This window comes from Nyctibius grandis, chromosome 7, assembly GCF_013368605.1.
Source record: "Nyctibius grandis isolate bNycGra1 chromosome 7, bNycGra1.pri, whole genome shotgun sequence".
Classification (NCBI taxonomy): domain Eukaryota; kingdom Metazoa; phylum Chordata; class Aves; order Nyctibiiformes; family Nyctibiidae; genus Nyctibius; species Nyctibius grandis.
Genome location: NC_090664.1, coordinates 22,874,415 through 22,888,316, shown reverse-complemented (window position 1 = coordinate 22,888,316; position 13,902 = coordinate 22,874,415). Strand labels below are relative to the sequence as shown.

At 42.3% G+C, this 13,902-nt stretch overlaps 1 protein-coding gene across 3 annotated transcripts in view; it reads right to left on the bottom strand.

Moving 5' to 3' along the window:
* RAPGEF5 (Rap guanine nucleotide exchange factor 5) overlaps window positions 1-13,902 on the bottom strand; it is a 164,714-nt gene that overhangs the window by 52,777 nt on the left and 98,035 nt on the right. The gene's annotated exons all lie outside the window — the stretch shown is intronic.

Below are 13,902 nucleotides of genomic sequence, written 5' to 3'. Positions count from 1 at the left end.
ACCAAACGTGAGATACAGATGGTGATCCCACTGCAAATCACTGTTCCCTATCAAATTTCCAAACCCTCTCCAAATTAAATAGGCTAGCAACAGCATACTTTCTACTTTCTTTCCACATTTCTTCTTCTTTCTTGTTCCCCAAAGGAAAATGGCTTTTGCAACTGAACTGTCTGTCAGTCTTGCTCTCCCTTAGCCCTGTAACCTTTGAATCTGTTGACAAATTTCAACCAAATTTGAGACAGGGCAGCAAATTTTCAAAGACACTATGTTCCTATAAGTAATGCGAGTAAGTGCATCTGTAGAAGAAAGAGACAGACAAATTATTGTCTCACTGAAGTAAAGGCTGCCATTAAGCACAGCTACATTTGTAGACATAAAATAACTGAGCCAAAGGAGATTTAGTGATAGCACCTCAAGCTGCAGCTGATAGGACTGGGTTTTTTTGATTAAAAGATACAATCTCAAACACCGGGACTACTATCATCACTAAGATACCCTCCTTATTTAAAATTCCGCAAACTGTGTCCATACCCAGTTTCTCTAACAAAGCTTCCTATCACTGCTGTTCCCATCTCTCTGCTGCACCAGGTTGCTGGGTCTTCTCTTAGCAGATCCTATAAATTCCCAGGGCAAAGCACTGTCTCTTTCTTTGTGTTTGCATAGCACCAGTCACAGACACCGTGGCTTTGGAATGCCTGTATACACATAAAATGATAACTCATTATCTTTCTGCAAATAAGGTTTTTTTCATTAAACTGCTTTGCTTATTCAGTTAGTCACTAAGGCCAATTATAAAATCCATTTTTAATATTTTTTCTTACTAAGAAGCAGTATCCTTTCTATATCATCCTTGGCTAGTCTATGGAAAATCATCAATTACGTGATGACAGTTTCAGACTGCAATCACTTGCCCATAGCTGCAGCCCAGTAGACACTTCTGCTAGGTGTAACACTACCTATAGCTTCTTTCAGGTTACAAAATAGTGAGCACATATTTATTTTTTACTAAAGAGTGCCTGTCATAGAAGGCAGCAAAGCGTCTTAAAGGAAGACTCTGAGGATTACATACCACTCTTCAGCTAGCAAAATACTTCTTGTATAAGAACATATATTTAAAAGCAATTTTCCAAATCAGTTTTTAGAAACACATCACCGATTACAGTAAATATAGAGGAGTTGGAATCAATTCCATTAGGAGCTGCTGTTTTAAAGACACAGCAGCCCACATCCCAGAAGGACAATGAAGTATAATATGCAAGCTCATTTAATCGCTGTATCCAATTACAGGGAGGAATAAATCACCACACACATGCCTATGTCTGAATTTTAAAAAGTAAATAAATCATGAAAAGTCAAGCCAAATGCTGTGAATCTCTGGATTCACAGATTAGCAGGGGAAGTGGTGCATTCACTTCCCATTTCAAATGACAGTATCCAGAAACTATTAACAACATCTAATTATTTTAAGATAAATAGAAAAGCTGCCTTCTTTTTGTTCAGTTTGGAGCTTGATCATACAGAGCTGCCATTCTCTGCAGGAGGGAACACAAAATCCTGACAAACGCTGACCTCAATGGAGCTTGTATATGGTCTAATGACAGACTTTCCTAGTGTCTCTGCCCTGATTCATTCCCAGGACTCTGCTAAGTCACAGGGGTTCAGAAGAGGAGCTGGCCTTCTTGCTAACACTATGAATAGCAGCACGTTGGGCAACTGTTTCTGCCCTTTGCTGTAAACTCCCTTACCCCATACCTACACGACCGTACCCTCTAGGAGGATCTGAATGCTCTCCATTTGTCAAGAAAAGCCAATACAGCAGTTTCTTGCAAAGCTGATGGCATTTTCATGTTTTTCAGACACTTTTAGAAAATTGTTATTAAAGATTTATTGTTCTTTGTAATCAAGAACATAGTTGTAACTTCCCAAATTGCATCCCAAAATCTCCTTGTGTGTGTTTTGGGGCTTCTGCCCAGAGCAAACCTCAGGGGTCCAGGGGGCCCACGATGGCAATGGCTCCCCAAGGTCTTACACCGCCCTGGGGAAGGGCTCCCTGCCCACCAAGCAGCCCCGCTAGGCAAAGGACACAGCCCCAGCACAGATGCCATCCTCAAAGTGTTTGTAAGTGTGTGTGACTCAAGAGCCCTACACCACTGTTACAAGGAGAGCAATGGGGGAGCAGCATCCCCTTGCTTCCCAGGCCCTGCTCGGGGGGACATCCCTTCTCTGGGTCAGGGGGAGAGCACAGCGAGGAGCCCACAGCGTGGCCAGGGCTGCTTCCTCACAGTCAGGCTGGGCTCAAGCAGGCCAGAGGTCTGCGCCTATTTGGCCGTCCTAAGAATTACTCAGCCGCCCCTACACAGCCCCTTTGTTTGTGCCATGCAGCTGAAGGTGGAGGTGAGGAGGCATTTCACCTGCTGGGAAGAGGGGTGCGTATGTGCTGAATTGCTAAACCATCCAGTCGCTGCCTCCCTGCCGCCACTTGCTGGCACATACTGGGATGGAAAATTTCCACCTGCCCATTACAGAGTCATCTCTACAGACAGCAACACAACAGTAAGAGGAGAAGCTGTAGTCACCTGAATAGACAAAGTGTTTGCATTTGCCTGTTACTGGTGGTTTCCATGCTTTGGGGCAACGCCTTGCACTCACTGCTCTTAAGACTTGGAATGAAAAGCCCTTGACAACAGGGATCTGACAAATGCTATTTGTTTGTGGTTGCTTTCCACTGTTGTTTGTTTGCTTCCAGCTTGTGGCTGGAAGTACATCCCCCATGATGTACTAACAGTAACAACAAACAAAATCCCCCGGACAAGGCTCCTGTCGGGGCAGGGAGTGAAACCCAACAAGGGTTTCATTATTGTATTGATGCCGGGGCTCTGAATTCATGACTGGGAAAGAACAAAACCAGTATCTGGCTTTCTGTTTTGAGCTGCAGCGGTTCCTAGAGAGAGGCCAACCAGCCCTAAATCCTAAGAAACAGGGGTGGGAGAGGGTTAAAGAAAGGCTGCTTGGGGAATCAGTAGAGCCTTGTGGGCAGAAGGAGGGATAATGGCAGGAAGGGGACGTAGGGTGCAGAAAAAAAAAAAAAAGAAAGAATCAAAAAGCAGTAGAAGGTGAGGTATAAGGGCCTCTAGCAGTCCCAGGTCAGACAGCATGATTTCTCCATGATTACATCCCTGATTCTGGCAATTTATATCTCCATCAAAACTCAAGTTCAAGCAAAGGAATAAAATCACAATTCATCCCAAATGTTGTCACAAGAAAACCTAAGTTTTTTATTATTAGCTTCCATCAAAATTAGATCCATCAATGCTGCAACTTTATCTACATTGATTTGTTTTCCCCGTCCTCCCACCCTCCAATTTTTTTGCCCTCAGTGTCCTTGAAAACAAGCCGTCACATTTTCACTTCAGGGACAGAGTACTGATCTGGTTTCAAAAGGATCTCACAAGCGTTTCTGAACCGAGACAAGGATATCTCATGATCTCAGCCTGGCTTAGGAGACAGGGATGCGAGCTACTGCCACAGCTACAACTCACATTGGTATTTTTCACCCTGCCTAAGACATGGGACAAGCAATTTACTTTATTGCAGTAACTGATGCTATTCTGAAAAGCGCTTTCTGCCAGAATCAGCTATACTCCATGAGGGTAAGTGACATCTCACAAGAAACTTTTGGTTGTCAAAGTGGTGTAATTCTATTCCTATTTCAATCTCTGAAAGGATCAAAACTGACTTTAAAAAAAAGAAGGATTGTCTCCAATGTCAACCACAGACTCTCCTAAAAGGTGCTATATACCCCAACTGATACCAAACTAGATCAAGCCTTTCCTTCTAAAAAAGTGACAGCAATTTAAAGCCTGCATTATGAGCTTACCAATTGCAGTTAAAGCACAAAGCTTCTGAATTTATGCCAAGTGCATTCTGCTCCATTATCTCCTTTTTAGACAGGCACCTCCACTCTCACAGAAGCATTCCTACTACAACCATCTATTCCTACATCCAACAGCCGATCTTCTGACTTGCCCACCAAAATCAAAGCCCAGCAAGATAACATAAACCACAGCAGAATCCCCTGCCAACCTTATCCAGCACACAGCACATCTGGCCTTCAGTAGCTGCTGCCACAGCTGCTCTTTTCCCTCTTATTTTCTTGGACACGACAGAGAAGGCAGCAGCCAGCGTTAGTGCAAGGCAGAGCCGAGCTCCTCCGTACTTGATAATCTGGAGTGTGTTGGCACCAGTTTGCCAATGCCACAGACAGGCTTTCTCAAGCAATAGCATTTATTCAACTATACAGCAAGCAGAGGCATTCGGTACTGTAATGCAGCTCAGGGTTGGCAGCTATTAAGGGAGGTCTTAAGAGCCCACAGAAAGCCTCATCAGGAAGCTGTGGATCAGGAAACAGGCAGCAATCTATTCCAATTAATGGTTCACAAATAGGTCTTGGGTTGTGGCTTTTTGTTCTTAATTTCCCTGGGTGTCCTAAAAGTGTCATTTACAGAAAATGGTAAGGTGGGAAAGAAAACAACTGGATCTGCACACTATACAACAACGTATCACCTAACAGTAGTAACAGGCAGCATGACAGGGAGCTTAGTAAGACAACAATAATTGTAGTTTGGCTGTAGCCAAAACCAGTCCCACTCTTGCTCACAAAAAGACCGAGGCTGCTACTTCCACAATACCATGAAACTGTTTGAACTCAGGGCATGTTAAGAAGGATTGCAGGGGAAGGAGGAATTAACAGCATGAGAGTAAATTTAGTTCACAAGGGGGAAAAAAAGCGGCTTTGAAGAACACATTTCTTTCAGATTCTTAATACACGACCTCAGGTCTTCAGTGAATCCATCCTTCCACCCTGTGGGCGGAGAATGAACACGCTCTTTGTATTCCTCAGAAAAATGTTAATCTCACAAGAAAATCATTGTATTATGGCAACTTTGAGCACTGGAAACACTGGAATTTAAACCCTGAAGGCAGTGCATGAACTGTATTCTTGGACTCAAAGATGCAGCAAGCATGTCAAGATACAGTTTTATGTTTTCAGCATTCTTACATAAAAACTCCCCCACTCCGTGAAAGCTTCCTTCCAAAAAAATCTGAATTTCAGAGCACCATCTCCAACTTTTACAACATTACAAAGAGTCTGCTCTTGGGAAGGAGGGCTTTGCTGTATTCCAAGAACGAGCTTCCGACTTAACAGCCATCTCACTAAGTGCTAATAGCAACACAGGAGTCATTAACGGACAGACACCCCTACTTATGCCAGCAGGTGGTGAACCTCTGTGTTGTGGAAGAGGAACATAAAAAGAGAGTACTGAAGACAGAATTCAGTTTTTCAACAGTCTGCAGGTCAGGGTTTGGTAGTAAAAAGCCTTAAAAAGGAAGGAAAGGACAACAACACTAAGTGGTAAGAATGAGTAAATACCCAGGAACGACAGGAGACCTGTGGAGAAGGGCCCCATGTTTGGGATTCCTGAAGGACTCCACGGTCCGTGGCTCCTTCTGAAGGAACAGGACGTGCAGACACTTCGTAAGAAGCAGCAACACTGATATTTCAGTTTTGCATTTCCAGTTCCTACTCTCACAGTTAACTGACCTGCCAACCCACACACCATCTATTGATATTCCTCTTATGCTACTCTCTTATAAATCATGTCTCATTTTTCCTCTACTAGAAACAGCAGCTTTGAGATATGTTTTATAATTAGTCAGCTTCAATGAGCCACATTCTGGGAAAACATTAAGATAGGACCGTATCTGGGGGCTGAGAGGATCTAGAAAGTTCTATCACCTTCACAGTAGGGGTTGTCCTCTCCCTTCATACGTTTCACATTTGGTGGCTCCACAACAGTGGATCCCACTGCTGCAGGGGAATGGATCTCCAGTAGACAGAAGTCAGTAAGAGTTACCACAGTTTAGATTCATTTCAGAATTTGGTTATGACTTTTTGCTAAGCTGATGTTTACTTGCTTTGCCTTTGATGTTCTTACAGCTCACTAGAACCAGTATGACATTAGCTGCAACAGAAGGGATCTGGCCTGCGTCGCCTCCAGACCTGCAGCCATGGAACTGACCCAACCTCCAGTGTAGCGTTTAAGACAGATAGGGAATCAACCCAAGTGGTTGGTGTACTTCTAAGACATTTCCCTTGTCGAGAGAGATCTCTTTGGCATCACCACTGTACAGTGACTCAGTTTTCCTTTTTGCCTTTATAGCCCTCAGTCCCAGCCTTCTGACCTGGGAACACTAGTTATTTCTGCTAGATTTGATGCTGACCCAGCCACACTCAAGTGATTAGAAAAGGACTCAGACTAAGGCAGAAACTAAGAGGCAATCTCTGCTACTCTTGTTATCACTAAAATATAAGCATTTTTATAAAATAAAACATTGCAAGTATTTTTTATCCCTTCTATACTCACTTCTTGGCTTAACACCACCAGACAATCAGCAACTATCAAAAGCACCATTCTGAAAAAAGTTCTACAGAAATATTTCTCAAATATACAAACATGTCTCTCTATAATCTCAGCTACTTAATGCATCTGTTAATTTAGAGATATATATGAACATATATCCTTTCATATATTTGAAATACTTACTCCATTGGCTTGATAATTCGTATCACCTAGACTTCCAATGTCATTAGGGCAAAAGTGATTTTACAAATAACTGATTAAAACTCTTTAGGGTCACATTAGCTTTCCAGAAACCTTACCAAATTCCCAGTGTCAAAACAACTTGTCTTCTAGGTACCTCATCAAAATGTTTATATCACCCAAGTCTATTTGCAGTACAACAAATTAACACATTCTGCCTTTTATGACTTTAAAAAAAAATAAAAGCCTTTTTCACTGTCAAAAGAAAATTATTGATCTTCACCCCTAAAATAGTTCTGCTAGACCTGCACTTTCCAATTCCTTTTTGCTTAAACCACTAAGATCATCAAAATCCCTCATATTGTCTACAACACACATCTTAATAATAAATAGTTTCACACCAGGCTTTCATGATGACTCCTTATCACTTTCTCACATAGCAAAAGGTGACAACTAGCTCTAATGAACCACAGAAATACAGAGAAAAGACTGAGGAACTAAGAACACTATGATCTAATTGACTATCATATATAATGGGTAGCTTTTTCTTCTGCAAATTTGACTCAAACACAAAACACATTAAACACTTGGGGCCCTACCATCGTCCCAAGCTCTATTTGCACAGAGCACAAAAACCTTATTTAGGTTCGTGAGGTGCCCAAAGGTGCCTAAGTGCTCCTGGGCACACTGAAACCATGTGCTTGTCTGATGGCAACCTTGGTTCCTTTCCCTCCTTGAAAGGGTCTACTTTGCTAGGCGTACTTACACCACAAAAAGCATTTGTGGTGATGAACTGAAAAAATACCATCAGTATGTACAGAGAGAGTCCTGATCACGAAGACAGAGTCCTGATCCCTAAGGATGTTCACCTCTCCCCATGCTGCCTCTAGTTTCCCAGTCATTGGATATAATGGTGAGACAATCCAAGAACAGCATTCCTGGAAAAGTTTGCCCTAAACAAGATATAGTGCCCAAGTGCAAAAAAAAAACCCCACCTTTTTCAGGCTCCAAGTCCTCATTTCCCAGAAATAACTGCCTGAGCTCTTGCGAGGAGACAGCATCTTAGACATATTCCCCTCGCTGGCATTTCCTATTAGCTTAGGCACCGCAGCGTGTGACACACTGTCTAGTGAATCCCAGACATGGCACTCCTTCTGCAAGCTGATTCAGCTCACTAACGTGACAGAAAATAATCCTACCAAAGGAAAAAAAAATTGTTTCCCAAGATACTTAAGATCTACTTGGCACAAGGTCAAACCAAGTATAGCAGAGGGGAAGGGGCTACATGGCAATGTACAGAAGGACAACTGGAGGATGTCAGATCTTCCTATTTGAGCAGAAGCCAGAGTCACTGCCAGCAGCCTTGGTCCCAACCTCATGCTATCCCCACGGCTCCTATTTCTCTTGTCCCAGCTCCAGGCCCTAACATGCCATTTGCAAAGCCATTCAGCATAAAACTGTTAACTCTGCTGCCAACTGAACTGATAACTTGCTCAGCTGTCCTACCTGAAGGAACTAGTATCTTATTATAACCTCAGATTCTGATTAATTGCTTACAAACTGCCATGTGCTGCATGCGATACACTGTGTCAGATCAAAGATTCCCACAAAATAGAACCAGGTCTCTGACAGGGGCTGACAGAGGATGCTCAGGGGAAGAAAAAAAATCTAAGAAAAAGACAAAGACAGAATCATCTTTCTCTGATACACCCTCCTAGCTTCCAGTAACTGGCAGTGTAGACTTTCCAAATGGGAAGTTGTGTGACATCCCTGCAGTGATAGAGTTTTTGCCAGGATTTTGCCTAATTTGTTTTTAAACCCTTCCAACCTTTGGCTTCCACAAAATCCTCACAATAATGAGTTTCACAGTTTAGCTGTGCATCACATCAGAAAAGAACTTCTCTTTATTAGTTATAAACCCAATAATTTCACTGTGTTACAAAACACTTCCCACATTATGAGAAACAATGAATAATCTTTCTGCAGTCACCTTCCCCACACAATTCATAGTCTCATAGATCACCATATACCTCCTTCACAGAAACTGCTTTTCTATGATGACCAGACCTATTTATTCTTAGATGTAATCCGTAGTTCTAATCACCCTTGCTACACTTTTCTTTTTTAGTTCATTTACAACCTTTCTGAGCTGGGGGAGAAGAAAGAACTATATTATACACATGATATTACACAGTTATACAATGGTATAACTATGGTTCTTGCTTGTCTTCTTTCCTAATTGTCCCAAATACTGGTCCAATGCTGATCAAAAATTTCCAAGAACTATCCACACTATCTCCAAGGATCTATTTTCTGCATTATATTAGCCAATTCAGCACCTCTGCTGAATATGTATAATAAGGATTTCATTTTCTCCATGTTAGAAAATGCATTACTTTGCATTTTTCAAACTTGTATCTCATCTGCAATTTTATCATGCAGCCATGCCAATTTTTATTCCTTTCATCTTTCTTCAGCCACAGGGCCGGTTTGAAGGTGCCCACTCCCAACTTGTTTTCCCAGCCCTACACTGCCTCATTCTTACTACTTTCATGAGGCTATTTTTGAGTTGGATAGGCTTCCTTGAAGAGACACCTAAGCAAAGTTTGTCAGTATGATGACAGGACAACGCGATAGCTCAAACAGGCAGTCAGAGGTGGGGATAACAGGGTGTACAAGAACATAATCTTGCATGGCGACCAAAGGCGAAACCATGGCTTCATTTAGCATGAGACCCTCAACCATTTAATATTATCAGCACATGCTGCTACCTCAGTTTTCATCTCACACTCAGCAGCACCCAGTCTTCAACGGCGACTTCTCTCCATTTTAAACACTGACAGTTTACTCTTACTTTTCATTTTCTCTCTTTTAAGTCACCACCAGTCCTGAAAAGCGTCTTCTTCCTTATCAAAAGGATCTTTAAATTTCTTTAAGGATTTTTGGCAAGGGACTTTATCAAAAGCATTCTAGAAATACAAATATAAGATATAGGCAGACCAGACCATATATACCCTCATGCTCCTTCAAATCTTTAACAGCTCTACAGGATACACAAGGTCTGACTTCCCTCTGAAAGAAAAAAAAACATTTCCCTTCCCTCAGTACGATATTTCTGCATGTATTTCTTCCTTGTACTTTTACTGTACTGCCACCCAATTTCCCAGCACAAAGTCATAACTTTATGCTGCACTTTTGTATCTAAACAAACTTTTGCAAGCAAGTCCAGCTGCCAAAGGCACCAGTCCTTCTCTCCCGTTGTCCTCACCTGCACATCTCCCACTGCCTGCCACCCTCTCCCTGTGTCAGGGGCAAACTTTGTGCCACTGACAGATTAAGCATAGCAGAAGACTGATCAGTCTTAAAACTAATGATTTAGTATTATTTCCTAGGTTAGTATCAACTAGGACCAGCTCCCTACTTGGGCCTGCTACAGAATCACACGACAGGCTGTAGGGGCACAGAGGGACCAGTGCAGCGGCAGGAACAAGCAGCCATGGAAGGCTGAGCTGCTTCTTTTGATTACAGTGACAGTTTATGCTGGAATAATGTATTGGTAAAATGACAACCTTATTGCTTAGATGTTCCCCAAATAGAACCATTTCTTTTAATTGGCATCACATTTTCCACCTTCCTCTGAAGCTGATTTATATGATAGATTACACACCACTGTTAGGAGTTCAGCAATTTCATATCTGAGTTCCTTTAGAAGTCTTTAGGGAGTAACATCTGATCCTGGTGATTTGTTACTATTCATTTTATTGATTTATTCTAAACCTACTTATGCTGACACTCCAATTTGAGACAGCTTAGACTCAGGCTGCATGAAGCAATGGTCCTGTGCAAGAACCTCCCCAGGTTCTCCCACACTGAACACTGAGATAAATTATTATTTTAGCTTTTCTGCTATTCTTACGCTGATGTTGCTCTATGCACTCTGCTAAACTCTTATTCCTGTCCTATGGGCATGGCAGTAATATGTGTTTAGCCCACTCAGTTCACCAAGTTTTCCTAAGATGTTGGGGAAAAGTTTACAAAATCCCTCAGAAGGATGACAGACAACATTTCATTATAAAGGACTGGAAAGAGGAAGGGCTACCAGGCATTTATTGTCTCCATCCTAAAAGCCGGAAAATAGGATCGCAAAGCATTGGGCAAATATTTATTCTCCTTGACATCAGTCCACATGCATCAGATGCACTTATGTTGATTGTGTGGCAGCCACAGAAGTACGTTTTTTAATACCTTTTGCTCCTCAGTAATAAAGCACAGTGAGCAAAAGTTCTAACAATGTCCTTTATAGCTAAGAAACAAACAAAAAATATCAAAAAGCAATCAGATTTTTTTCCTTCTATTATTAAACAAAAGACAACACCTCGAAAAGGCAGAGCTGTATCCCTTTTTCGCAACATCATTTAGCAGCTGACTACAATCAGCTCATGGAAGACAGTACCATTCTCTTAAAAGGTCACATACAGTTCCACAGAGGGTGACATTACCCAACATCAAAGCAGTCATTGGTGCAAGTGTAGAAACAGAATGGATTAAACAGAAGTAACCCTTACTACACAGCACTTCTAGGACAAACAGACATGGTCTGAAGGCCCTTCCTAGATGCTACATTATGATCCTAAAGTTAAAAACTGCTTCTCTGTGACAGTGGACAGTTCCCACCAACCCAAGGATCATGCACAGTCCCAGATAAGGTCATTACTCTTTTCTTTTCCTATTCCTAAGAAATCCAGACCATACTTGCACCTCTGCATCTGTTTTAGCTACATTACGAGGATTCGTTCTCTTTTTCTGTCCCATTAACCCTTTTCCAGGCCTTTCATCATTTGCCATCCTAACTGCTTCTTGCTCTCAAAGACCTTCACAAATCTATCTCCTCTTCTCCCTACTTATTCCCTAAAATGAATCCCACAGTAGAGAGGTAAAAGACAGGTAGTGTGATCAGATGTGATGAGGGAGATTATGTTCTGCTTCGGCAATGTTCTGCTTAAGCTGCCTGAGAGAGGTGGCCCAGTGGCCTGAAGGAAACAGTCTGTGGGATCCAGACAGGCCTGGAGAAGTAGCAGTGGATGTGACGATCACTGTGTCATTCCAGAGGCTGCCAAACATTGAATGCAACCACCGCAAGGCAAGATGGTATGTTTGAATAGAGACCAGTCAAAGCATACTCCAAAGACTAGATCAGGATAATATCCAGAGAAGGAAATGCTGCTAATGCCCAAGAAATAAAAGCTTTTGCAGAATAGGACAATAATTTTGAAAGAAACGTTGTAGTCAATGGGAAGGGATTAGAGATCCTGAGATGCTAAGATTTGGCTTCTTGGAGATTACTTGTTCAAATCCCCATCCTTGATGAGGATTGGCCCAGGAGATATGCCTTGCCTTTTCAGCCTGGATACTGACATATATGAAGTGTCTCACTCCAATCAATTCTTAAAACTTCAAACTGCTCTCTAAAGTATGCACTCAGCAGATATCCCCCAGTGATTCCAACAGCCTTAGAGGTAACTCAGAAAAGTTGTTCGTTACAGAAATTTAAAATTTCCATCCATCGCATGGTAGGAAACAAGAACAGTCTTCTTGGGGGTCGGTACATTACAGGTTATAATAACTCGGTGAGATGAAAACTTTCTCCCTTTGAGATGGAAGGCTGGCAAGCCTTTGTTACTGGCAAGCCCAAATTTAAGATGATGTCACAAGAACTCACATATGGTCCCTAACATAGTCATCACAAAAAAAAACCCCTCAGTCATTAAACAGTTATTAAATACAGTAAGCTTAAAGAGTCTTGCAAACCTCAGGCTTTCAAGACATCCTTGCCTACAGAAGTCATCTGAGCAATAGACTAGTCTAGATGTGCATATTGCAGTGTCCTCTCTAGTGTCCTCAATTGCTATAACGGTGTTCAGCCACATCACAGACAATGGGACAACTGTTCAAGTCAGGTCCCCACCTGTTTATTATAGCAGAGGATGCTGCAGCAGAGTGCTTAAGGTATCTTGCTACAGGTTTAGCAGCAGCTGAAGGGAGCCTTGAGGCCCGGGCTGGACCCCAGCTGAATTTATCCCAGACCAGCCCCAAAGCTTCCCTTTACTCTCCCACCTGCAAGTGGGACCTGCTGACTTGAGCTAGAAAATGGAGGATGGCTGGGAGCAATACGTGGTGCATCATTCAGCCATCTCAGTGTTTATAAAAAGCAGTGCTCCATGACCACGCTAGCCCTAGGAGATAGATAGTGGATTTTTTTTTAATTATCATAAAGGGTTGCAGTTATGATTTGTTATATGAAGGGTGGGAATGAAAACACACAGAGCATCCCTCCTTGGGAAGCAGGGCAAAGGGTCAAACAGGACAACAGCCCCCTGCCCACTAGCGTATGTAAGAACAGATCTTTCTGATGTTCTTTACAGACACAAATAAGCAAACCAGGCTGGGGGCTGCTTGGAAAGCAGGAGGCCAAGGAAGTCAACCTGGAACTGGCAAACCAACAGCAGCAGCAGCAGCTGGGTACAACAACATCGTCCTTTTATGTTCCATGAAGTTAAAACACAAGCCTGTGGGACTCTGCAACTCAATCATCCTCTGAGATGGGCCAGACTGGAACTACAGAAAATACAAGGACAGCAAATCCAAGTACACAAACAGCAGAAGGCTGCCTTCAGGTGCACACATAAAGATGTACATATGTACAGTTGATACCCCATACTTCCTCATGCCAAATGCCACTGAGTCTGCAAAACAGACTGATAAAAACCACCACAGGGGCATCCACCACATAAAACATTGGGAAACATAACTCCCAAAGTCTTATATTTTGATGAAGTTCTATACTACCAGATTAATAAAGTCAGAACAAACCAGTATATTATGAACTACCTTTGAGGAAGTGGAGGGCCACCGAGAAAGATTTAGCACACTTCTTTGTGATGGCAAAAAAATGAAGCCACAGCTACTTTATTCTGTCCCTGGGATCCAGTTAATCCTGGCTACAGGCTAATTGTTTCTTTCTAAAAGGAGTTAGGATAAGGCAGAAGATGTGAGGGGAAGCCAATCAACCTTTAAATACATTACCATCTGCTAACAACCAGGCAAGTAGTGGTTTAGCATTTGTTTTGAGGGCAGTTTACCAGCCCCACTCCATAACAATAAGAACAGGCTTATGAACAGCCTCACGGTGACTGGAGGGAGAGTGAGCAAATAGGGAAGAAAGAAAAGGTAGTGCCCGTGAGGATTTATACAGCATCTAATGCTTCATATAAGGTGTGCTTTGTATTTACAAACACTAAAA